Here is a 26,533-nt window from a genome sequence, read left to right on the forward strand (position 1 = left end):
GAACCTTTATGGCAGTTTGAATGTAATTGGCCCCCATAAGCTCATAGAGAGTGGCACTATTAGGAAGTGTGGTCTTGTTGGAGGAAGTGTGCCACTGTGGGGGTGGTCTCTGAGGTCTGCTTTGCTCAAGCTTCACTCAGTGGGACAGTCAGTCTACTTCCTGTTGTCTGTGGGTCAGTCGAGATGTAGCAGCTCCTTCTCCAGCACCATGTCTGCCTGCACACCACCATGCACACTACCATAATGACAATGGACTAAACCTTTGAAACTGTAAGCTGCCACACCACCTCAATTAAATGTTTCCCTTTATAAGAGTTGCTGTGATCATGGTCTCTCTTCACAACGACAGAAACCCTAACTACGACAGCTGTTAAAAACATGCCTAGAGGTGTGCCTCTACCTCCTTGGTGGTTTCAATTCCAGTTAAAAGTGACAGTGAAGATTATCCACCACACTTTTATATCCTGAAATCTTTGCTTGGTAGGAATATGTACACATGTATATGTAATACAGAAGATACAAATAAATACAATTAGACAAACAGCTAACAAATTGCATCTACTTGTGCTGTTTACTGCTAGTATTTTTCCTGTCAGATTAGTTTTACATTCTTTGAGGGCTGACATCTTTATCTTTTTTGATATAATTTTTGTATTCAGTTAAGTGCTGCAGACAGCTGCAGCATAACAGTGCTTGCTATTTTACATAGTTAGTTTTTAATTAAAAATTTTCTGTATTTTCCCATCCTCCAACTCCTCCCAGATTCTCCTCATCCCCTTACCTGCCCAACTCCATATTCTTTCTATCAAGAAAAAAAAGAAACAAACAAACACAAAAGACAACAAAAATCTCCCCCCAAAAACACAGATAGAATATCAATACAAAGGAACAAAATACCAATAAGACAAATAAAGCCAAAACTAAAGTCCACAAAAATACCACGTTCGTTTTCTGTTGACCACCTAGTTCTGAGCGTGGCACCTGCCCTTGAGTGTGTTTTATATACCCGAAGAGATTCCACTGGAGAAAATTGATTTTCCTGTTGCTACCAGGTTTCAGTTGCAGATATGTCTTGGTTAGGAGTGGGATGTTTTCATCAAACCTGTACTTTCCCCTCTCAGTGCTGTGACTCAGTCTAGCTCAAACCTGTGCTGGGCTTGTGCGTCAATTACCATCTATTGCAAGACAAAGCTTCTCTGATGTGGGTTAAGTGAGGCACTGATCTATGGAGATAGCAGAATGTCAGTAGAAGTCATTTCATGGTTATTTTCCTTCAGCAGAACAATAGCATTAGGTTTCCCCTAGGCTCAAAACCTAGCCAGTCTCAGGTTTGTGGCCACTGTAGCAGTATCAGCTCTAGGTTCCATCTCATGGAGAAGCCTTAAATCTGATTAAAAAGTGATGAGTTACTCCCATAACATTTGTGCCATGACTGCACCAGTATATGTTGTTGTTGTAGGTCACAAGGTTTGTAGCTGGGTAATAGTGATGACTGCCTTTCTTCGGTACTGTGCAGAGTTCCTTCCAGGACTGTGAATGCTAGTCAGCAGAGGCGAAGCTTCTAGTGAGGCACCAGCTCAACGTCTCTGTGTTCAATGAGATGTATAGGTATTGTTGCAAGATATTTGATTACACTGTGTAAAGATATGTCACTGTGATTGATTTAATAAAAAGCTAAAAGACCAATAGCTAGGCAGGAGGTATAGCTGGAACTTCTAGAAAGAGAGAACTCTGGGAAGAAGAAAGGCAAGGTCACCAGCCAGACTCAGAGGAAGCAAGACAAACAGGAGGAGAGGTAAAAGTCATGAGTCACATGACAGCACATGGATGACTAGAAATGGGTTACTTTAAGTTATAATAGCAAGTAGGACCAACCTAAGCTCTAGGTCGAGCCTTCATAATCAATAATAAGTCTCTGTGACATGATTTGGGGGTTGGTGATCCAAAAAGGCCTGCTACATATTGTCATCAGCAATATGGCCTTACCATTAGGTTGTAGAGAGCAGTCAATAGCCCTGGCTATTGATTTCCATTGGACCCCTTCAGCTAACGACTCAGGGAGATGTAACCCATTCCTGGCACTGGAGGTTTTGCTTGGTGGCATAAGATGTCTAGCTGGAGCATTGTCTCCCATATTATTTGATGACTCCATTTAGATTTCTTTTATCATTATGGGGATAGTTATTCTTCCTACATCCTTAGCACATCTTCAAGTGAATCTGCTTTCACCTGGAAAGGTAAGGAGTGTCCAATGATTGACAGGCCCAACTGGATTAACTCTTAAGGGAGGAGACAGAGAACATCCGAATGCCATGTCTCTATCCCAAACCAGAATCCATGTCTCCATCACTACTGGGTTTGATCTGACCGTATTTGGTGGCAGATTTTTGCATCCATATTCACACGATATATTGGTCTTTTGCTTTTTGTTTTCCTCCTTGGAAAATTTTTGTTTAGTTTTGATATTAGGATAGTATTGGGTCCACAACACGCACTAGGAAGCACTGCTTATATTTCTGTTTTCCAAGCACGTAGACTGGGAATCAACCATACTGTCTGATCCAATCTGTACCTGTTCTAGGAGGTGATTAATAATTGATTCTGTTTGCTGAGTTGACAATAGGTGTAGTCGGAGAATCTGTTTCTTCTTGGGTGAGTTTTAGTAGTTTGTTTCATTCAAACAGTGCAGTAAGTAGCTTGTTTCATTCAAACAGTGCAGTACTAGCCTGTCATCTGAAGTCATTCCTCGTGATACTTCCCATCACCCTCTTGACATTCTCACCATCCTCCCTGGCCTGCTCTAAGACCCAGTTCAGTTCAGGACCCTTGGAAGTGCTCTGTGACTGATGACTCTGCCTTCCACCTCCGACCACTCGTTACTCTACCCCAGGAACCTATTTCTGAAGCAGTACACAGACAGCAGCGTTTCCTCCAACTCCTCTTCCAGAATGAAGACAAACCATTGTACACTCTAGAGCTCCTTGACAATCTGGCCAGCTCTCCTTTTTAGCCTTTCCCTCTGACTCTTTCTATTAACCCTCATGTCTTTCCAGACTGACAAACCATGAGCTACATGCCTGGTTTTTAGTTTCCCATCATTAAGCATATTTGAGATGAAAATCAGTGTTTTCCTAAGTTGGAAACTGGGAACAGTACCACCTCCAGTGCACCCGAAGGCATGGTTCACTGATAGTGTGTGCTACTCTGGGCACTGTGGAGCATTTTGCTTCTTTTTAAAATGTAGGCTATGCAACATTTCCATGAGACAGACTCTGCAAATGTCACTGAACACTTAACATACAGGAGTAGAGACACTTAGAGCAGAAAGCCTGAATCTACAGCACACTTAACTCAGAGCTGCATCATACTCTCTCTTCCTTTCTGATTCAGCAACAAGAGACTCCTCACAGCCTGAGCCAATAACTCACACAGAGAGTGCATTGTGTGAATGAATAAGGAATGTGGAAATATATCTTGAAATTGTAGAAATTATAAAATATGATGCAGATATTGTGTTATCCATAAAAATCATGATTTTTGAGTTGCTTTTATGATGAAGAGACATTCTTTCATCATTTAACTCTATGCCCTATGGTAACATATGTAAGATAAAAACCCTGATTTACTTTGTCATCAATTGTTTTCCTACAGTGCCAAGCAAGACTTCACCTTTGATCAAATGATGATAATATGAACATCTTGACTCATGGGCAAATACTAAGGAAAGATCATGTTGAAAGTAGCCTTCTATCCATGTATAGTATTTAAAAAAAGAGAAAGTTACAGACAAAGTCTTTAGCTTTTGTAGGCACACAGTGATTTCAAACATTTGGATTTATGTCCTTGTGGACTCCTTCTGGTCTGGTCTAATCTCAAACCACACACAAGCAGCAGATGTCAGTGTTGTGCAACTTTCAGGCTGAGTACTCAAGAGGCAAGCCATCTTTGTTGCTTGGAGACAGAATCGACAGTGATTTTATGTACACAAATGTATCACTCTTAGATCCTGAGTAAACTGTAGATCACACACACACACACACACACACGCACGCACGCACACACGCACGCACGCACGCATGCACGCAGGTATATTTGAAAAATTATGAATCCCTCTTCTAAAGATGTAGCTATGAATCAGGGGCTGGAACGGAAGAGCCCAGAATAGAGAATAGACCTTGTCAAATTCTGGTGGCCCAGAAGATAGGGTGACATCTAGACAGCATCGCTTTTGTGTAAAGGAAGTAAATCTAAGTCAGTTTTGTCTGAGGAATGGACAGTGTTCCTACTTCATTGGGGTTCTGATGATAACTAAATAGGCTAAGAGATTTGCAAAGCGTAGTCTCATATGAGCCTAGATGATGCTGGGCTCTGTCTGCTCCGGTGCAGCCACAGGCGGATGCAAACCATCATGGACCTCTTGTACTAATAATCAGAGTGAACGCTACACATGAGTAATTTATTTGAAATGTATTGTGTAAAAGAGAAGTGATTGTAGGCAACAATGGAGAAAGACAAGTGAGTTCAGTTTCTTCTGGAATATGTAATCAAAGGGGGAACATTCGGGCTATTCTTCTTTCTTCCACAAGATGGAGCAATCGGAATGAGCTGAACTGCAAAGGAGATGGCGTTAGCGGCTCTTTTCTGTCAGGACATCCTGATTCTGTCAGACGATCAGAAAAAATGAAGCTGATTTTGAACTTGCTTATAGAACCGTTCAGCATTTCCTGAAAGTACTAGCCTTGTGTAGACAACAGGTAAAGCCGAAGAGTGAGCACAGAGCACGCAGGAGAGCCTGGGAGCCCCGCCCATTCCACGGTGATGTGAAAAAGAGACCGCTCTATTTCCGAACTCCCAGAATTCCAGCCCCAGGGTGTCGAGCTCAGGAACAGCTGCTGCAAAATTGAGCAAATTTACCATGCGGAAATATTTCCTCATAATGTATAATATGATGATTTCTATTTTGAACCAGATCATTTTAATATGCCCAATCACAGTGAATGAACTCTGCCTTTCAGTATCTCAGCCTGCTACTTACAGCCTGCAATGATTTCGTTCAGTGGAATTTTCCACAGCGCATTAAATCAGACCCTACATAAAATAATTATGACATTCGCGTTTTACTAGTCTACCTCTGACCTATTTGTACAGAATCTTCCCTGCCTCTACCTGGCTGTAGATCTGTTAGCAGGTCATTATAAATTTATCTCTAGAAAGAACCTGGGGAGATGGGATTGGCAATGGCTTGTAGATTAAGTTCATGCTCTTTTGGAAATATTATTTGTGTGGGATTTTTTTTTGTTACCATTCACTCATTTGATAACTTGACTATACTGTAGCCTAAATATTGTTTGTTGTTGTTGTTGTTGTTATTGTTGTTGTTTTCTAGCACTACTCTATCACAATTATACATTACTAACTTATTCAAGTCAACATGGAAGAAAAAAGGCATGGCACGGGTGTTTGAACTCCAGCTCTCAAACTCCCGCGGGTAAGAGTGGAATGGCAGGTAAGAGCAGGAGAATGATGAACAAGAGGAAAAGATTTACCAAGGGAGCCAGCCTGTGCCGAAACACATCACACAAAAGATCAGACTCAAAACCAAATAGCCTGACTAGTAAATACTTCCTGCTCACAAGATAGAAAAGAACAGACACTGACCGAGAAGGGCATCACAGGCCCAGTCCTTAAGGTCCTAGTTTGGGCACCAGCTTCCCAGGGTAGCTTCAGAGTCTCCTCGTGCTAATACAGCAACGTCAGGGATCCAGTCCCCCAAGTCCCACTAAATCACGTTGTCATGTGGCCCAGGAGAAAAACTGGTACCTTCCTCTAAAATTCCTTCACTGGCGACTTGCTTCTCATTGGCTCAGACTGAGTGGTGACTGTTTCTGCAGGAGTCTCAGCTGGGGAGAGGGGCATGGTTTATCAGCCTAATCCAATCCCAATCCCTACACTAAAGCCATTCTCGCACAATCCTCCTCACTGAGAGTGGTGAATAGGGTAGGCTCTAAAGGTAAAACCACAGGAGGAAAAAAAGAGTTTCTGGAAAACAACACAAGTATCTATGTTTTTCTGGAAGTCGACAGATTCTAAAGTATTACCATTTTAATAAATCAAACTCATTCAGCATTCCAGACCTATCTTGGTTGATGCACAATTCTGGGGGAAAACCCACACCATTATAAAATATCCTGCAGAAAGTCTTGGGCATTAGCTTTAGAAAGTTCAACAGCCAAATTTACAGGTGGTACCTGAAAGATACCTAGTACCCCAAAAGTAGGGCTTCACAAGGTAACCCCAGAGAGTTCAGTCCTCTAGAGCAGATGTTAAAAAGCTACAGGAGGGAAAACTGCTTAAACCAGAAACTCCCTTGGCCTGGAAACTTGCTAGATCCTTCATAAAAACATCCGTGAAGAAAGGAACTGTTACCCATCAAATGTCTGAGCTCATTCTGTGCAAGGGGCCCCTTAGTGCAAGGGGCCAGGTGCTAAGGCTCCTTCTCTTATACGCCCTTATGAGAATTAAAGGCAATGGTATGCATGGCAGTCTTCCTCAATGTAATTTCCCATAAACATAATAATTCTATGCATAGTTTTTAGTTGCTATGTAAGCAGGATATACCTTCAGAAAGCAGGTTCTACACTGACTCCCCCAAAATGAGTAGGTGTACATGACATACAATCCATGGGTGATGGTCTTCCATTTGCTCCACTCGGCCAACCCCAAATATCCCAGAAGTACAACAAATGTTGTCTGGGGGGAAAAACATGTACCCAATGTGGGTACATTGAACCTTGTGTAAACACTGAGTATGCATAGATCTGCATGCCTGCTTCATAATGGGATTCATTGGCTCCATTTACAAAGGAAACTATTACTAATTTTCCAGTAGGAATGCAAGATGTTATTATACTTTGTTAAAGCTAAGTTTAGAAGCATATTGCATAATAGAGCTGAATCAGACGGGCGGCAAGGGAAAGAACACTTTAAAATTCACTTCTGTGATGCGAAAGCAGTAGCAGCAATTCTGAGCAGGTAAAAGAGGAGCCATGCAGAAAGGCAGGGTTGAAAAAGGCACAAGTCTGTCCTGGACCCACTGTAGGATAAGACCAGCCAAAGCTCCCCCAGTCTCAGGCTTATTGACTCTATCCTAAGAACAGCCATTCTGCCTACTTCACCAAACTGCTGTAAGCACCTCCTGGAATGTATGTGCATGCATTGTGTCTACTTGGTATGATCAGTATTCATATTATAACAGCCCTGAGTAAAACATGCAGTTAGATGTGAATGACAGTTAAGTGCTACTAGACATACTAGCATATGTGAGGAGTCAGTCTTCGGAGAAACAGAGTTCTTGGTGTTCATGAAAGGCTATCTCTCTTTAAATCTCAGTGGTCATCATTTCTCTATGGCAAAAATACCCTCTGATTCTTTTCTCAATATCTGAAGCTCTGGAAAATGTTAGTCTTGCACACTTGTAATACTTTTAAACTACAAAGAAAAAAACTACATGAAAGTCCTTTCTCTTTTCAGGCCTGAAAATCTTTGTTTGAGTCAATCACCATCTAGGCATCACTCCTACCATCCCGGCTATACATAGAAACTTTGCTACCGCTATCCAGTGATGAGAATATGGATTCCAAAGAGAAGTATTTTCCATCTTTTATAGCTTCGTGTTCTTCAAGCATTTTGCTGGTGGTGGGGATACAGGCATATGTCAGTTCTCATCTACAGGTCGTTGACCTTTGCTTTCAGTATAACTCAAACCAAAATGAAGTCATCTCCAAATCTATGATCACATACTTCATTTCTAGCCTTAGAAATATGCTTTTCTTAAGCATAGACATTCCAGGATCTGCCTCTCTCCTCCAGCATTTGTGTGCTCAGTAATATTGTAAATGTGCATTACAGAAAACCAATAAAAATTATCCACTCTGGGCTTCAACATCTTTTGTTTTTAGATTCTGAGAAGTGTGTTCGAATGTTCTGTTTCTACATTGTGTTTTTTCTCTTGACACTTAACAACAGGAACAGACTCATTTGCAATAATTACACAATAAAAATTCATCAAACAACATACATAACTTGTGCTTATACAGAATTACATTATGTCAAAAACACAATTGTGTGTGTGTGTGTATTGTATATGTGTGTACACACATGCTTGACCATGTATGCACATTTACAGGCAGAGATTGACATCAGGTGTCTTCCTCTACAGCTGTCCACTTTAGTTTTTGAGGCAGGGTCTCTTACTGAAACTGGAACTTGCCTTTTTTGCTGGACTGATTGGCCTGAGGGCCCCAGGGATCTGCCTGTCCTGCCCCTTCACCCCCAGCGCTGGAGTTATAGACGAAAGCTGCCGTGACTGACTTCTCACATGAATACTACTGATTTAAGTGCAGATCCCCATGTTTACACAGCCATTGAGCCATCTCACCTCTGACCTACAACACAGTTTTAAGCACTTTTCAGATACCAACTCAGTTCTCATTTACATAACTACAAATGATTATGTGATTAGCCCATTTTACAGATAAAATAATTTGTGAATGAAGAAACTTGCCCCAAATAATTTGTGAATGAAGAGTTGCCTAACATTATCTAGAAAGTAGGGGCCTCTCCCCCCCCATGTGGTGTGTGTGTGTGTGTCTGTGTGTGTGTGTGTGTGTGTGTGTGTGTGTGTGTGTGTTTTGCACACGTCGTGTATGCATCATGGTTCTCATATGGAGGTCAGAGGATAACCTGTGGGAATCAGTTCTTCCCTCCAGTGGTTCCAAGTATCTTACTCAGGTTATGAGGCTTAATGTCAAGTGCCTTTACCCTCTGGGCTCTTATGGCTGTTTTAATGTAATTGGCCTACATGATTTCACAAGGAGTGGCACTATTAGGAGATGTCGCCTTGTTGGAGGAAGTGTGTCACTGTGGAGGTGGGCTTTGAGATCTCATATATGCTCAAGATACCACCCAGTGTCACAGACCATTTCCTGTGGCCTGCAAGAGGTAGGACTCTCAGTTACTTCTCCAACACCATGTCTGTCCACCCACTGCCATGTCCCACCATGATGATAATGGACTGAACCTCTGAATGTTTGCTGTAGCCATGGTGTCTCTTCACAGCTATAGAAACCCTAAGACAGTCCTCTCTCTGGTCCTATAGTTGATATTTTTAACCTATCCATTTGACTCCATATTTTTGCTTCTAAACAAAAAATATTCCTATAACAGTAAGGAAGTGCAATCATGATTATTAAAACAGAGAAATGAACTGTCATTCTTATCTGTTAGAAATATAATTATCTGCTTAGGTCATAATTATTTGGGTATGAAGAGTAGTGGGAACCCTTATCTACATACCAACCAATATCTACAGTGAAATAGGAAGTATATATGATCAAGTTAATTAACTAGCAAGTTTATCCATTATTTTGAGTCACATTTAATGATACCCACAACTTCATAGATGAATTACTTAAGGAGCTGTTAAGGGCAAAGAGGGAAATCTGAGTTTCTTTTCAGATATACACACAAAATGATTTTGAAGGTGTGTTATTTTATTTATCTAGAAATATGAGAGAATGTTTGTTCATTAGAATGTTTTCAGTTATATATAACAGAAACTGTAGCTAACAGAAACTTAGAGGATAATGGAGTGTACCCAAGGCTCATTTGCACAATGGATCATGTCTTAGGAACAGCAGGGACTGTAATGCCACTAAAATTCTTTCTTTTCCCTAGCTCATTGTCAACGTTAGTTTTCCTTGCAAGCCAGCTTCCTCAACATACACACACATGCATGCATACACACATGTGCAGGCACACACACACACACAAACACACACATGAGGGGAGGTTGCATCCTAAGCCTCCATCACTGGAGCTTCCTGCTTCTTTCCCTGTTTCCAAATCAAAGTATTCCAGGAAAGATTCACTGACACTGGATCCAATCTCCAACTCTGTAGCACTCAAGTACAACCAGGAGAATAAGGTCTGCTAAGTCATTGTTGCTGGAAGGAAATATTTGTAGTTAAAAGGAGATACCAAAACAAAAGAGCCTATTTCTAGTGGCAATCCTGAGCAGATGAAACAGTAACCACACAAAAACATAGGGTTGATAAAGGCATATGACTCTGCCCTGACCAGCTGTAGGATAAGCCCAGCCAAAACTCCCCAGACTCTCCAGCTTCTTTGCTATATACTTAGAAAAATCATCCCACCTATTTCATCCAACTGTTCTAAGAATCTCCTGGAATGTACGTGCAAATGTGGAGTAACTTGAAAAATATGACAGAATTTCAAGGTATGACTGTTGCTATTACTATCTATATAAGGAACCACATTTCCCATTTTTCACACTGATGTCTTGAGTCCGACTGACACAGCAAGTAGTTTGAACAAATTGAAGCTCCTCTCGGCCCGCAGGCTGTGAGTGTACTTCTTCTCAAGCCATATTGCGGTCCAGCTGTGCATGGATATTATGCCAAGTTCATCAAGAGATAGTTGAGCTTCTCAGGGAGCGGGAGCAGAGGGAGGCAGAATGAAGCTCGGATGCAAGCAATAACTCAACCAAGAAACTCTGCCTAGCCTGCCTCCCAGAGGTCTGCCTCCTAGTGCATGATTTCTTACTCACTGCTGTCTCAGAGAGCATCATCAGTTAATGGACCTGAGGACAAAGATGAGTGCTGAATAGGTCAGTGGTGTGCCACTAAGACTAAGTCAAGTAGATGATTTTAAAGGTACCGATAACATGCGATCTATCCTATCCATCTGGGGTTGCAGTCACTTGGGTACCAACTTCACCACTGAGGAGTGATGGGAGGACTGACTCACAATTTAACACTATTGATTGTGTGGCGACTTTCTCTTTATAATATCAAAGGGAATATTCTCAAATAATAGTACAACCTGCCACCCATGTCCACTCTGAATACCTTGAAATTCTGTAATATTTTTTTTTCAAATTACTACACCACTAATCGTGTTCCCGTGCAGCTCCTGTCTAAAGCAAAGCACCTATAAGAAATACCAGTAAACTTGGGAGCCTTAAGTAGTTGCTACTTGACTAACATTGTGGCTTTGGAACATCTTGGCTTCTCCTTCATTTGTGAACCTGGTGCCTTTGGAAGTCAGAAGAAAGCATCGGATCTCCTGGAACTGGAGTTACAGATGGTTGGGAACCCCTGTGTAGATACTGGGAACTGAACCCAGATCCTCTGCAAGGACAGCATGAGCTCTTACCCACCAAACCACTTCTCCATCCCTCCTTCATTTGTAAATTAGAAATAGTATATTTCTCAAAGTGCTCACATGAGGCTTAACTGTGATGAGTCATGAGAAGCTCTGGGTAAAATAAGTGTATTATAAATGGAGATATTTTCCATTGGTCTTGAAGGAGAATCCAAGCAAAAGATTCAAGGAAAATTGAAAACTTGGTGTCTGCACTTAACTGCATGCAGGTCACACAGTGCTAAAGTCGTGGCCAGTGTCAGCCACAGGCTGTTGAACAGTGGCAGTGGGGACCTTCTACTTCCTGTGCTGCCTTGTCAATGGATTACCAGAGGAGGATACCATTACTTTATCTTGAAAATATAGCTTTCTCTTTCCTGTCCTTTAAGCTGAGAAAAGAAAATGTAATTGCTACAGTTTGGATTTGAATGCTGGTTAAAGGCCTGTGTAGTGAAGGCTTGGCCCCAAGCCTGTGGTAGCATAGGAAGGGTGTAAGATCTGGCTGAGGGAGTTAGGTTATTGGGAGAGGATGCACCCTTGAAGGGGATCTTGAGATCCAGACCCTTCCACTCCTCATTGTTTCCCAGAAGCCATGAGGTGGGCAAGCCTGCTGTACGACATGCTATGTCATGATGCTCTACCTCCCCATAGGCCAACAGCAGTGGAGCCAATAGTCAATGGCCTGAACCTGGGAGACCTGGCCTCAAGTAAACCTTTCCCCTTATTAAGTTGATTTACACCTGGTATTTGTCACAACGACAAAAAGCTAACTTACACAGAAATTAATTTCCAGCTGCCACTGCCCAGCATTAGGAGAGACTTTAATGACACATATCACCATCCAAGACAAAAATCAAAATGAAAAGCAGCTTCAACTGAGTATCATTTTTTTACCATTAAAATCGGAAAACCATGTCTTAATCCCTCTAACTTGAAGACTGTATTATAAATCATATTTAGTACATAGATTTCTGCACATATTACACACTTGCACATATACGTATGTGAGCATTATGGTATTTATACCAGCAGAGCGATGGCATAAGTTATAACTCAAGAGACAGAAAATGCTTCTCTACTGCACTGAGCTGATTGGGAAACATTCTCTCTGTGTAGACCTAGCATAAAGACATAGCAAACACGTAAGGGCACAGCTCCTTTTGTCTCTTATCCACTCAGGATTAGCATAGTTTATTCAGATAAGCACTGCTGTGTGCTCGTCACCTTTACATGGAGAGCCTATAGGCAAAGTCTGCTGCCAATCTTTTACCTGTTTCCCACAAGTCACCTTCAAAATCTCCACTGTCCCACAGTTGGGACTTTGCAAGTCACATTTGTCTTTCCTCTGGATAGAAAAAGCAAAGGTGTGATGAAACTCTCTTAGTTCTTCACCACCAAACCAGAAGCTTGTGGATGCCAGCAGATTTACAATAGTGTTTAAGGTTTTATTAACATTTGATTTAGTGTACACCTATACTCACAGTATGCATGCCTGTGGGGATCGGAGGGCAACTTGTGGCATTTGGTCCTTTCCTTCTTCAAGACAGGTTCTGAGGCTCAAACTCTGGAGGTCATCAGGCTTGGAAGCAAGTGCCTTTTCTTGCTAAGCTCTCTCCCCAGTCCTGGATTTGCAACATTTTGAAGAAAGGCATTGAGCATATGAGATCTTCATCTGACCAATTTTGTTAAACACTAACAAAACTAAAGGAGTTGCAGTTTTGTAGTTAAAATTAGGCATGCTATTGTCCTGGCCTTCTGCCAGTACATTCATCCTTGGGGTTAGAAAACGACAATAGCAAGATAAATCTGATGCATGAAGACCTCCATTGCTTCCCTGAGGACCAAACACCCTTGTCTAGCTTGTGTGTAGTGGCACCTAGACATCAGAAAAAAGGCTGTCAGAGTTCCAGAAGGAAAGCAGAGCTGCAGGACTAAGGGAAACCAGTACTGTACTGAGTCTGTGATAGGGAGGGGGCTGGAGGGGAGAGTGCTCTGTCTTTTAGTAGCTAAACTAACCCTGGCCTCCTGAAGCCTGCTGGTGAGATTGAGCTCCTCAACCTGGTTCTCAACTGCAAAAAGGCAAGCTAAGGACTCCAAACTCCAGACTGTGGTTGGTGCTGTTGTAACTTGAAGACAGTCCCTACCAGTCCACTGCAAGAGGGCCTTAGTAAATTTTATTTGGCATGGAATCAGTTTTAGGATGGGCCAAAAGGCTGTTTCATTGTCCCAGCATTTGCGCTTGACTAAATCATATCCACAGGCTGAAGGAGTTCTTGTCTGTTTATTTATTTATTTATCTTCCCTGAAATGAACCCGATGTGCCTGCCTAGAGTGGAAGGCAAACATTACATAAATGCTATAAAGTACAAATAGCCCTTTTTGAAAAGAAAGGGGCGGGGTTGGGCCTGCAGAACAAAGCTACCCCTTGAAGACTCAAGATTCTAATTTGGAATATTTTCTCACTCCCGGCTCCAAATCTGCATCATTAAACCACGAACAAGGGAAAGGTAATAATTGTGAGCAAGCCGAGTATTTCTTAATGATTTTCTGTCTTATATCCAAAGGAAATAAGCCAAATGCTTACTCAAAGCTGAAGGGGGAGGAAAGGTGGGGCTTGTTTTTTGCTATTTCTTTTTCTTCCTTTTTTCCCCTATAGTCTTTCTTCTTCCACTGAAAGTGTCTATAAAATTTTTAAAGGAAAGTAGGTTGCTAAAATGTACTTAATTTGCCATGATAGATTGAGTCCATGCTTCACTGGCTGTAATTGAATCTGTGACCTATTTCTTTAGTAAAGCAGAAATAGTCTCTGGGGTTTTTGTCACTACCGTCTAGTAATGAAATTCAAAGGGACTGTCAAAATGTCTACACTTTTTCCACTGGTTGTTAATGTTATTACTTTACAATTTGTTCCTTTTTAATTAATCTTAATAAATGTGTACAGACTCTACCTGGCCACTAGAAATGCTAGACGTCGACTCTGCCGTCAGCACAGCAAAATTAATAGAAAGGACATGGCAGCCAGCAAAGGTCTTGAAGTATTTTGGTCCCACTTTGAAAAGATACCTTAAGATCTTGGTTTAGAGAGTCTGCCCCAAGAAGAACAGGTCGTAGAGCAAAAGAGCCAAAGTCCCAAGTCCCCCGCCCCCCATCCACTCCCTCTACTGCTGCTGCCACCACTGACTACTGTAGCTTTGCTGAAGGGCTGTGAACGTGGCAAGCAGACAGCCTGGGGGAGCAATATTTTATTGACAAAATGTAAGAGAAAATATGTTCGCCTGCTTTTAAGCAGTGTTGTAGGAGGGTGTTAGAGAACCAGATGGCCCAAGTTAGTCTTTCATTTGCCAAGATGCTTGGGAACAAATGCCTGCTCTGTAACTCACATGGTAGTGGCCACGTTACCCATTGGCACCATACTCTAGTTTCCAGGGCTAATTATTCGTACTGAGTTTAGGGGACCCAAGGCTCAGGGACGAGGAAGCAGTCTTAGGACCATCTCCTGTAGGATCCTGGGTGAGATGAGAGGCAGACATACAGATCTTTGTCATGATGGTGTCAACTGGATAATTTCTTGTTTTCAAACATGATCTCACACGATATCATGTGACTCCACATCTCAGCCTCAGCACCTTCTGACCTGCTAGATTGGAAGTTGAGAGCTGGTAGCCATCTTGACCCAACAGTTCTGCTACTCACTCAAGTCTGTGCCCCTTCCCTGAGGTAAAGGAAGGAACAGGGGAGGTTCTGGCATGGAAGTGGAGGAAGTGAGATGGATGGCTCACATTAGAGTCAGAGAGCAAACTATCAGGTGAGCTCTTGGTACCTCAGGACACAGAGGGCTTTTCTCCATCTTCCCTTGGTAGCCTTTCACTAGGGTGGCCATCTCCTCTTCCCCCTTTGACTTTTTCCCATCTCTAAATTCCAAACTCTTGGCCATTTTCCAAAACTATCTGGAGAGCCTCCTATCCTATGGAATCTTTTCCAACTCTACCTCTGGTCTTCTCCCACTGAAACATATTAAAATAACCCTCTATCATCTGTATTGGGATACAGGAAAAAGATGATGCTACAGGGACTTTGGAGATGGGAATTTCTATTCAGTGGGAAATGTGGACAACAGTCAGCTAATTTATATTGGCTTGATAAACACTCCGCTTCCCACCTTTGGTAATCAATGTAGATTTCTCTTTTTAGGTTACAATGGACCTCCTTATTAGAAGGTTCTGGAAACACAATGGATGAAACTTTGAGATAAAATGCAGTCTTTGTCCATGAAATCAAATATTTGTAATGGGAAGAAGAGCACATGGTAGCACCTGGTCCAATTCTGGTGAAGAGGAGCCATGCATCATGACCAATGTGAGCACAGAGGAAATTTTCCTCCTCTACCCTGGAGCCAGAAGGGTGGGATTTGTTGGAGGAAGGGTCAAATTCTTGAAGGTCAAGGAAGAGCAACTATGTGAAGAACATCCAGAATGGAGGAGGTATTCAGTACTGGAGGAGGTATGCTTGGGTAATAAGAACTCTAACACTTTCAAACAGAAAATTCTAGTCAATTGGCCAGAGGTAGGGTTGTACATTTAAGCTGAGGACAGAATCACAGGGACCCTCATTCAGGCTTCAAAGTCTGAGCTACACACTATAGGTCTTGAAAGACAATAATAGAAGGGATAGTGGTTAGATTTACATTTTAAATAGCTCATTTGGCTCCAGTGGTGAGGAAGGTTCAAGGGGATGAGGCTGAATGGTGATGAGGGAGGACAAGATGAGCCTTGGGCATTTGCAGATTTCCCAAGGGGCCACAGAGTGGGATTCCCTCGCAAGCCAATTAGAACAGTGAGCTCTTCTCATTATGAGCAAGACTTGAGTGAAGTATTGTTCACAGTGAGACACAGCAAGCCTTGCTCTTAGTAAATGAAGTGGTAGCCTGGTTAGTGGAATGGAAATAAGCTCCTCTTGTAGCAATGACCACACTGTCCATCTTACTGATCCATTTCCATTTCTAGCCTGGAAACTAGAACCTAACAGGCCATGATGGCTCCATCATCAGTCATTATCATACTCTCCTCAGGCACTAGGCAGGCTGATGATAACTGTTCTTAATCAGTCATGCCATCTATGTTTTTATAATTTCCCATTTGGTCAACCAAGTAATAACCATTTTCACCTACTTTCCTATAGCATATGCTGGAAGAAAAAAAAAGATGTCTTGTGAGCACTGGCTTGCCATGTGTGATGGTGGCCATAACATTGCCATTGCTTCCCAGTCATTCCAGTGCTAAAGGGCAGTTTGCTCCCACAGTCAGTGGAACATAATGAGGTGCTAGCTTTACACAGAGAGAAATGTGGAGCCTTTTTCTTTACATTTATTTATTTTATTTTAAATTTATTTATTATGAGAGAGTGTGTGCATGGCCAGGCATCCATGTGGAAGTCAGAGGACAACTTTTGGGAATCTGCTGTATCCTTTCACCATATGGGTTCTGGGGAACAAACTCAGGTTCTCAAGCTTGGTGGCAAGTGCTTCTACCCACAGAGCCATCTCTCCAGCCTTAAATGAGGAGTCATGGGGAATCTCAACACTCAATGTAAAACTGACACTTAATAACATTCCTAAGATTTTGGCATTGTCCTCCTGATTTGTCTCAGGAGGCTCATGACTTGTAGATATTGGCATCACCCTCAGGAGTTCAGAGTCAGTGTCCGTGGTCAAGATCATTTAGCTAGGGTGACAGGAATTTGAAGCCCAGAACTGGATTCTTTCTCTATGCTCCAAATCACACTGGAGTACAATGCATTGACTTGGAATGGCTGGAGAATGGAAGATGTCGTAAAGCATGAAAAGGGGCTGGGGAAAATGCTGAGATAGAAGGGTTTGCATTGCTATGGCTACCACCCCCGTTCCAAACCTCTAGCCCCAAGTGCTCACAGAGGTTCAGTGCGGGTGAAGAGACAAAAGCCAAACCTTACTCTGTGTTTACTGCAGTAGACCCTCACCTGTGCGCGTTCTGCACTCCTCTCCCACTGTTAGACCTTTCTGTCGCTTGCTTCCTTCAGAACCCAGCAGAGGAGAGCGCAGACATCCAGCATTTGAGGATTTGAGCATCATTTGCTACGAACTGTTAGCATTAACTTCATCAATAAAGAGGGTTTTTGTATTTACAACCAGGCATTTTAGTAAGCATAAACATGTTGGGAGATGTACATCAAGGGTTACCTTAAATATCTCTGTCTTTCTGAGTGCAGGAAGACAGTTCACTTCTTTACAGGTGTCCCTGTGATGCTTCCACACCCTGGAACATTTTACACTTTATCTATTTGACTTTTCAACCTCTTCTTGGAAAAGTTTGAATGTGAGAGTGTTTAAAACACTCCGTCTGTCTTCTGGCTCTCTACTTCTAAAGTGCTGGGAACTTAGAAATCAGGGGATCACATTTGCTAAACTGTCCTGCAGAGCACAAGTCACTATTAGATCTCAAGTCAGGGTGAGAGATATTATCCTGTTACTTGGGCTGGTCTCTTGACTACTTCCTAGGTAGATAAATTTCCTGGATAGCTGAGTTCTGGGTAGCAGAAATACCCGGAGCTGATAAAATCCACCAGGTACTATTTTGGTATCTTGAAGGGTCTAGCTCAGTGCTGAGACCACATATTGCAACCTTTGATTTCCCCAAGTCCTCAAGACAACAGTTGAAGTAAATATGAAAACTGACATGTCATCTACTTGGAGCAAGTTTGGGATGCTATTTTCATTTCTTTCTCCTTGTGTGTATGTGCGTGCGTGCGTGCGTGCGTGCGTGCGTGCGTGCTTGTGTGTGTTCTGGAATGTTCCAGAATGACCAAAAGATTGTTTGTAGCATATGCTATTCAGTTGCCCTCTGGGTTGCATGGAATGGAAGTGTGGGTACAGTCTTAATTTTATATGTTGGTTAGTCTGTTTTGACACACTTTTAGGTGTAAGCAAATATGTCCCAGACAACCTCAAATAAAGAGAGTTGCAGTATCCACAGACCATGAGTTGAATAACTACTCAAATAGCTACTTCAATAAAGAAAAATATAGCTGTTAAATTTAAGAATGTCTTTGAAGACACGTTATATTTCAAATTATTCTACTCAGCTTTTAAAAGTAAAGTGACAAAGCAAGAGAGACTGAGGTGCGAGTGCTACACACACACACACACACACACACACACACACACACACACACACATACAATGAGAAAGAAATGAAAATAGCAACCCAAACTCACTCCAAGTAGATGACATGTCAGTTTTCATCTTTACTTCCACTGTTGTCTTGAGGACTTTGGGGAAATCAAAGGATGAACACGGAAAAAGGGACCAAGCGGGAGAATAATTTCTGTGTCCTGTTTTAGATTACCACATTACTTCATCAAGTGTAGAACACCGTTTTGGAAACTGACAGCCAGATAACCTACCACAGAGAGGGTGACAGAGGTTTCCGCCTCCTGAGGATGGTACTGGTACTGCCCTTTCCCTTCTGCCTCTTACAATTAGAAGGGCATCTACAGGCTTGGCCGTTCCGAGGCTGTTCTCTGGAAAGCCTGAGTGCCTGCACTATGATGTTACTGGGTGAGGGCTTGCCCTTTTCTCATGTGTTGGGCTGAAAAATAAGGCTATGCACAGCTGCAGCACCCTCCAGAGAGGACTGACGCTGCTTAGCCAGAAGGGACTCAACAGACTGTTGGGCTCTGCATTGTGCATTTTTTAAGAAGTTTTTTTTTTTTTTCATGGTCTGTCCTCTCTGTAGTGTTTAGTTCCCCACCCTCGGGTTCCAGTTGCATTTCACCCCACAACTGTCCCTGCTTAGTGGCCCAACTGTCTCTGTGTGTTTTCCTTCATTATTTATTAGGATGTTTGCTGCTGACCATGTGTGGTCATTGGGAAAATAGCAAGATGTCTTCATTTTTAATCTGATAGGAAGAGCTCAGCTGTGACTTCAAGTACATAGGGACATAGGGATACTCTGAGCTTCTGCAGACACAGCTACCAGGATCCAGATGTAATTTTTTTGTTATCCCACTTGTAACTCTCTGCCTACCTGATGAGGTCCACCTAACTACATAAAACAGTAGATCTGCACGGCACTCTCCTCCATCCTGCTCATGTCTGCCTAGTTACCTACTCGAACAGTTAGACTAGCATGTTTGTTTTTTTTTTTTTTTTTTTTGCCTTAAGGTCTTGAGGGAGTCTCAAAGGTGGAATTCTGCATCTTTTCCTACAGAGATCTCATTATGTATGTGTAATTTGAGTAAACAATGAGACTCTATTGAATTAAATTCCTCCCTTTAAATTAGCCTTAATACAGCAGAAAGGGGGAAGACAGGGTGCTTTTCCTTAGAGATCAGGTCATTAATTCTTAAGCTCTATGAAATATTGAGGGAAATTGTGAAAATGAATTTGCAAACAATTAGAGGAGCAGTCACCAAAACAATGGTTTTCCTCAGAGAAACCAGATAAAGTGAATACCAGACCATCCATTTTTCAGTTTCCTGAAACTGTAAGACTGATATCCACGTGATCAAGGTGTGGGATTAGTTAGATGTTAGCCCAATAATACTGCTGGAGTGTTGACTTTTAAAAAAATTCACTTTTAGGAAGTGCATTCTATTGCCATTTTGTTCAATATATATGAGTAAATGTGCCAATAGCCATTTAACATTCTCCTGCCACATTTATATGGATTTTGTCTCTTTGGGGTTGCTTTGTAATGCAGACATTATAAGTCTTGGCCATAAAATATCATCCTTCTAAAGAACATATTTGAAACAAGTGTATTTTGAGACTAAGTTTCCATTCATTAGAAAATGTAAGCCACACAACTAGCACAAAATTTGAGCATGTCCCAAAAGCCTTAATCAAGATTTATCATTGTATCTATCACTTCAATAAGATGCTAAATGCATAGCTTATGTACACTGAGTGTTCCTGAGGACAGCAAAAGAATCAGACAACATTGTCAATATGGGGACACATCTGCATCTCCCAGAGATGCTCTGGCTTCTTCCATATCATTTGAAACTACTTTGAATTGCAGACCTATCAGCCATATTACCACCCTTGACCCCAGAACTAGGTTTCTCAACACTGGACCTATGGACACTTTGGATAAGAAAATTCTTTTTGTGGTACTGGCTGCTTTGTGCACTGTAGGATGTTCAGCATCTCCTCTCACCCTGACTCACTAGGCCACTAACTTGTCTCTAGAAATGGCCCAATGTCCCCCTTGTAGCACAGGAGTTCATGATGTAAAGTAGTGACCATCCATGAAACATCAGTGGAACAAGAAGAAACCCAACATGGGCAGTGACTTACAGTTTTTGAGGGGTAAGGGCGGTAGGGGGCAGAGAAAAAGTAACTAAAAGGCATTGAGAAATTCCTGAATTAAAAGGAAGAGAGACCTGACTGAGATCACAAAGAACCTTCTACATTTTGAACATATATCATAATATAGCCTAGTAATAAACTTTAAAGATTAAAAATAAAAATTTGGGGAAAATAAAGCAGGGAAAGAGGAAGAACTAGGAACCACAGGGGTGGGGTGGGGGTGGATAACTCAACCTTTAACCAAATGAACATCTGTATACCATCCAAAAAGTTTTGTTACTTGGGATACGTTATTATGAGGGCTCAATGAAGAAATGCATGATGTTTTTTGCAGCATGAAAACCACAATACACACTTAGTAAGTTCTAATCATTATTATTGTACTTACTATGAAATACCTATGTATCCAGAAGGATTCAAGATCTGACAGAGCCCTGAAGTCCTGATGTCCAGATTCCTATGTTGCAATGGAGACAATTAGAGGAAAAATGGCCGAGGCTTCTGCTCATGCAGGTGTGTGTGTGTGAGTAGGGCTCAGGAGTCACAGTAGTAACTGGGAAGCAAATTTGCTGGTGCTACCAGACAGTGAGGATTGTCAGTCAAGAGAAGCTCAGTCTAGAGAGGGAGTCTCTGATTTGGGTTTTTTCTAGACTAAGGGGAAAGGAAAGGGAAGAAAATTGAATGGATGGTTATAATAAAATTGTAGAATTAGGAAATCATATCTAAGAGTCTCAGTCAGTGAGGAAGACAATGGGGTGTGGGTATTGGGTACCTGGAATTCTGCTAAATTGGAAAGACTTTGGATCCTATCAGAATTTCTTCTCCTTCTAGGCACACAGGACTATTTAAAACCTCAAACTTCCAGTTTTGTATACACAGTCAGCCCCTTTATCCATTAGTCCTACAGCTGTAGACTCGGTTGTTCATGAGTCAAAAGCATTAAAAACTATTGGATCTGTATGGACATGCACACCCTCTCCCAAACACACACACACACCCTCCCATCATTGCTCTAAACAATGCATGAGCAGTTGTCTGCATGACATTTGAACTATGTAGAGTATCCTTAGTCATCTAGAGGTGACTTAAGTCCACAAGAGGGCATTACAGGTCATTTTATGGAAAGGTCCAGAGCATCTGTGGATTTGGATATTGTGTTAGTTACTTTTCTATTGCTGTGATAAAACACCATAACCAGGGCAACTTAGAGAAGAAGGAGTTTGAGTTTACAGTTCCAAGTAGTTAGAATCCACGATGGTGGAGTGGAGGCAGCAGGCAGTAGGCGGCTGCAGCAGCAGCTAAGGATTCACATCTTGAACTGCAAGCATGAATCAGAGAGCAAGGACTCGAAATAGCTTGAGTCTTTAAAGTCTAAAAAACTGCCTTCAGTCATTTGCTTCCTCCAACAAAGCCACACCCCCTAAACTCCTCAAACAGTGTCATTAACAGGGGATCAAATGATCAAATGCCTGAGCTGTGGGGGCATTTCTCATTCAAACCCCCAAAGATATGTTCATGGATCTTGGAAGCAATATTCCCCCTACATACTGAAGGCTGATTATCAATATGTATAAAGTGAGCACACATATAAATATGCATATGTGTAATGTGCCATCCACAAAGGCAGCTTAGATGAGTGGGGACCTTCATGTGTGTCTCTGTGCTCTTCTTCTTTGTCCACAGATTACAAGTCAGCCTGGCCAGGCTGCTTTCTACACTTAACACAATGTAGGGTGCTCTGATTTGGGGTTTGTATAATAGGTGTTTTACATCTTTAGTCCTTCATAAAAATCCATACTTTCCCCAGGGTTCTTCTGATTACTGGGTCAGAAGTGTCTGCATTTCTATGACTCTGGAGACTTAGCCATAGGACAATTAGAAGAAGTTTAAGAACATCACAATCCCAGAGTGATAGCAAGACCTTTCCCAGGAAAGATGAGTCACCCAGACACTGTAAAGGAGAAATCTGAAGGATTTGACAGTGTTCACATGAAAAGCTTCAGTTCAGCAAAACATCAGAAGCAAGTTCCAAAGATCAAATACACACCAGACAAGTCCTTCTTCTCAAGCCACTTGGCAGTTTACAAAGAGCAACTACAGTCCAGCTTAGGAAAAGAAACACATGTTAGAAAGTGGACTGTGTGTGCTTAGATACAGGAAGGGAAGAAGAAGTGAGGAGGTCCAGCATGCCAGCAACAGGATGCTCAGTCTTAATGAGGAAGGCAAAGGCTCGGTGAAGACTAAAGTTCATTGAAGATTTAAATGGATGTTTGTTGCCATACGTTAAAATGCTGTTGTCATGACAATGGAGTGATTGGCATGCTCCTAGCAAATAATGGGCATTTAGGAAACCTTGAGAAAGTGAACCCACTGGAGGTTAGTAAGCAAGAGTGTTGGTTTGAATCATGCCTGGATTTTGTCCAGAATTTCCCATTGGTCTGACAAGATAGAGGTTTACTGTATCCGGCTCTGCCTTTTGACTTTTTTGAGTGACTTATCCCAAATAACTTGTCCCAAGTAACAGAACTTTTTGGATGATACACAGATGTTCATTTGGTTAACTGTTGAGTTGCCCATCCCCTCCCCACCCCTGTAATTTCTAGTTCTTCCTCTATCCCTGCCGTATTTTCCCCAAATTTTTATTTCTAATCTTTAAAGTTTATTACTCGGCTATATCATGATATATGCTCAAAATGTGGAAGGTTCTTTGTAATCTCAGTCAGGTCTTTCTTCCTTTTAATTCAGGAATTTCTCAATTGCCTTTTACTTTTTCTCTGACCCCTGCCCCAAACAAAAATTTTCCATTAATAATGTGTTTAAATGGTGACATAGAATTTCACCCCACAGAAGGAGGGGGCCCACCGTGTTGTAGTCAATTTCCTATAGGAAAAAGGAGTAGGATTCTCAAAACAAAATGAATTGTTTACTGACTTTGAAACATAGCCCAAAGGGCCAAGAAGACAATCCAATATTCTAGTTTGCATTTGGTTTGGAACATTTATCTATCACACATTAACAATATATTGATAAGTAATTATACATACACAGACATGTAATATTATCATCTATTCAGTTGTTTAACATGGCATGCATATATCATCTCAAGGAGTTCATAGTTCAGAGATCCAAACATAGTTTACTAGTATGGTGATTAATTTTGATTGTCAATTTGAGAGTTAGAATCATCATGGAAACAAACATCAAAGTATATCTGTGAGGAAATTTCTTCTAGAAATGAGATAAAGCAATAAATCCATGGGAGTCTGTTTAAGAAGTATAAGGGAAATTTATTAAGGTAAATTGAGGAAATACACTCATGAATACAGAAAGGAGTAGACAGCTGAAGTTGTCCTCTGATCTGACCAGGAGCAAATCCACCTCACAGGCAGGAGCAGGGAGAAAGGGTATGTGATCTTTCGCCCTCTCCTTTTAAGAGGTCATGTACAAAGGCAGGAAACACCGCCTCCTTCTGGCCCTATAGCCCAAGGTCATGGGTGGAGCAAATACCGCTACATTTCCCCTTTTTATCTAAATAAGAAGGTTCTAAACTTAATGTAAACCAGCAGGCCTTTTTGTGCAAAGAAGAAGATGACAAACTTCCAAACAGCAATGTCTTAGAAGCCCAACATTCTCTCAGGATCAAATCGGTGTTGCCAGGAGCAATTGTGCCTCACATCAACAGAATTCTAAGTTATCGAAATCTAGAGAATCTAACTAACATAACTATAGAAATGACAAGCATGGGTGACTACAGTTCTGTAAGTCACATCTACATAAAAATCCTAAGGACTAAAACTTCACATTAGCAAGATAAACAGTCTGTAAGTAGATGTACCATATAAAGACAATGAACTCAAAATTGTCACAATACACAAAATATCTTAAACAAAGGTAGAAATGTATAGAGCAATATCCAATATGACAATATCCTAAATATGTATCAATATGCAAAATATCCTAAACAAATGTAGGACATACATACAGTATAATAAATATAATATTACATTTGTATCAATACACAAAATATTTCAAACAGGAGTAGGAATATGTGTACAATACAACAAATATAGTTTTGTGTATATATCAATATGCAAATTATCTTAAATAGGAATATAAGAATCGTTTATATTTGTATCAAATATACAAGAATCTATATCAGTGCAAATTATTCAAGACTGATAGTTTGCTAAATCAGTTTACCAGTAGATACAATACTCTACCTTAATATACTATACCTATCCATTCTCCTTTTTCTTTTCTAAAGGAGAATACTGAGTCTAAATTTTATTGTTCCATCCCCCAACCCTATAACCATCCATCCATAACCCTGAGAAAAATAAGACTTTTGGGAGAGGGGCGTCATTTTCTTAGAATTGCTTCCTGCTGTTTAGGGGGTGATGGTATCTCTGTGGGGTCCTGTAAGAAAGCTTAGATAGTTAAGTCTCAATAGGGCTAGCTATAGAGTCTGCAGCCAGTCTCAGAGTAGTGGATAAGATTGTTTGAGATTCTGGATGAAGTGTAGTATGATGGACCATCTCACCTTAGAACTGTCCTGAAGAGTTTTCAGCCCAAAGCTGATCATTGAGTAATGTTCTTAGGTACAATGGCATCTTTCTAGATCAAGTAGAGTCATTGTTTTGGGGACCCCATCTTCCTTCTGGAGACTTCAGAGATTGCTACTAGAAAGACTTATTTTTTACTGAGGAAAACTTGAACATTATTAATACAAAAATGGAAAGTTTGGATTTACACTAGATCAAAAAGAGATTCCCAGAAAGCAAGGACAAGTGTGGAAAAAAAAATAGAATCTTGACAACAATCGTCCCTAGATTATTGGTTTTCTTCTGTCTCACACCAATTGGTTCTTCTGATATGAGACAGAATCTCCTAATTTTTCTTTTAGCAATATGCTTGGGTTTAGAGAAGGAGGGAGCCACATTCCAACTCCAAAGTCAGCTTGATTTATAATTGAATTGGGACCACAACTATTCTACAGTTAAAGAGATGTAGAAGTTAGGCATTGAGATATTACCCTGTAGAGCATATTGGTACCAATAGGTCCTTCCTTTATGTGGTAGACATTAGGAGTCCAAGGCCTTATGACTTCTTGAAGATGAGTATTTCTATTTTTCTGTAAAGACAAAAAAACCAGAACCATGCCCCAATCCTTGTTTGAGGAATTTTTCTTACAACTTGTAGAGTTGTCATATTGGTAGTTATTACTTCTCATCAAGGGGGTTCTCCTTTATGAAGCAAATTTTTATTAATTTTGTTGATATCCATAGTTTTTCTTCTTCTGTAGAAACAAAATCAAAACCTCTTCCCCAACATAGGATGTATCCTGGTTTCCATTCCAAGGTCTTTGAAGTAAACTGGTTGGTTTAGCTCAGGAGTTTTATCTGTTGTCCAATGTCTCTCTGTAGCTGTTGTTCCTTTCTCATCAGCATTGAGAAAATTCAAGGTTAATAATGCATTATATAATCTATTTCTAGGAGTCATTGTTATCTGTTTCTGTTTATTAAACATATCCTTTAAAGTTTAAATGGCTCTTTCTATGACTGCTTGGCCTGTGGGATTGTGTGGTATACCTGTAACACGCTTTATATTGTAATAAGCAAAAAAACTGTCTCATTTTATTTGAGACATATGCTGGAGAATTATCAGTCTTGATTTGTACAGGTATTCCCATGATGGCCATAACTTCTAATAGGTGTGTAATCACAGAGTCGGCCTTTTCAGAACTCACAGGTGTTGCCCATTGAAATCCTGAATAGGTGTCAATGGTATTGTGTACATATATTAATCTTCCAAATTCTGAAAAATGAAATACTTCTACCTGCCAAATTTCATTTCTTTGTATACCTTTAGGATTACTTCCTGCAGGTAATGGAGTTTGATTATAGAAGGAACAAGTAGGACTTTTTTTATATATAATTTTGTTGCCAAGTGATGGAAAAGTCCTTT

This window comes from Peromyscus eremicus, chromosome 5 (genome assembly GCF_949786415.1).
Source record: "Peromyscus eremicus chromosome 5, PerEre_H2_v1, whole genome shotgun sequence".
Classification (NCBI taxonomy): Eukaryota; Metazoa; Chordata; class Mammalia; order Rodentia; family Cricetidae; genus Peromyscus; species Peromyscus eremicus.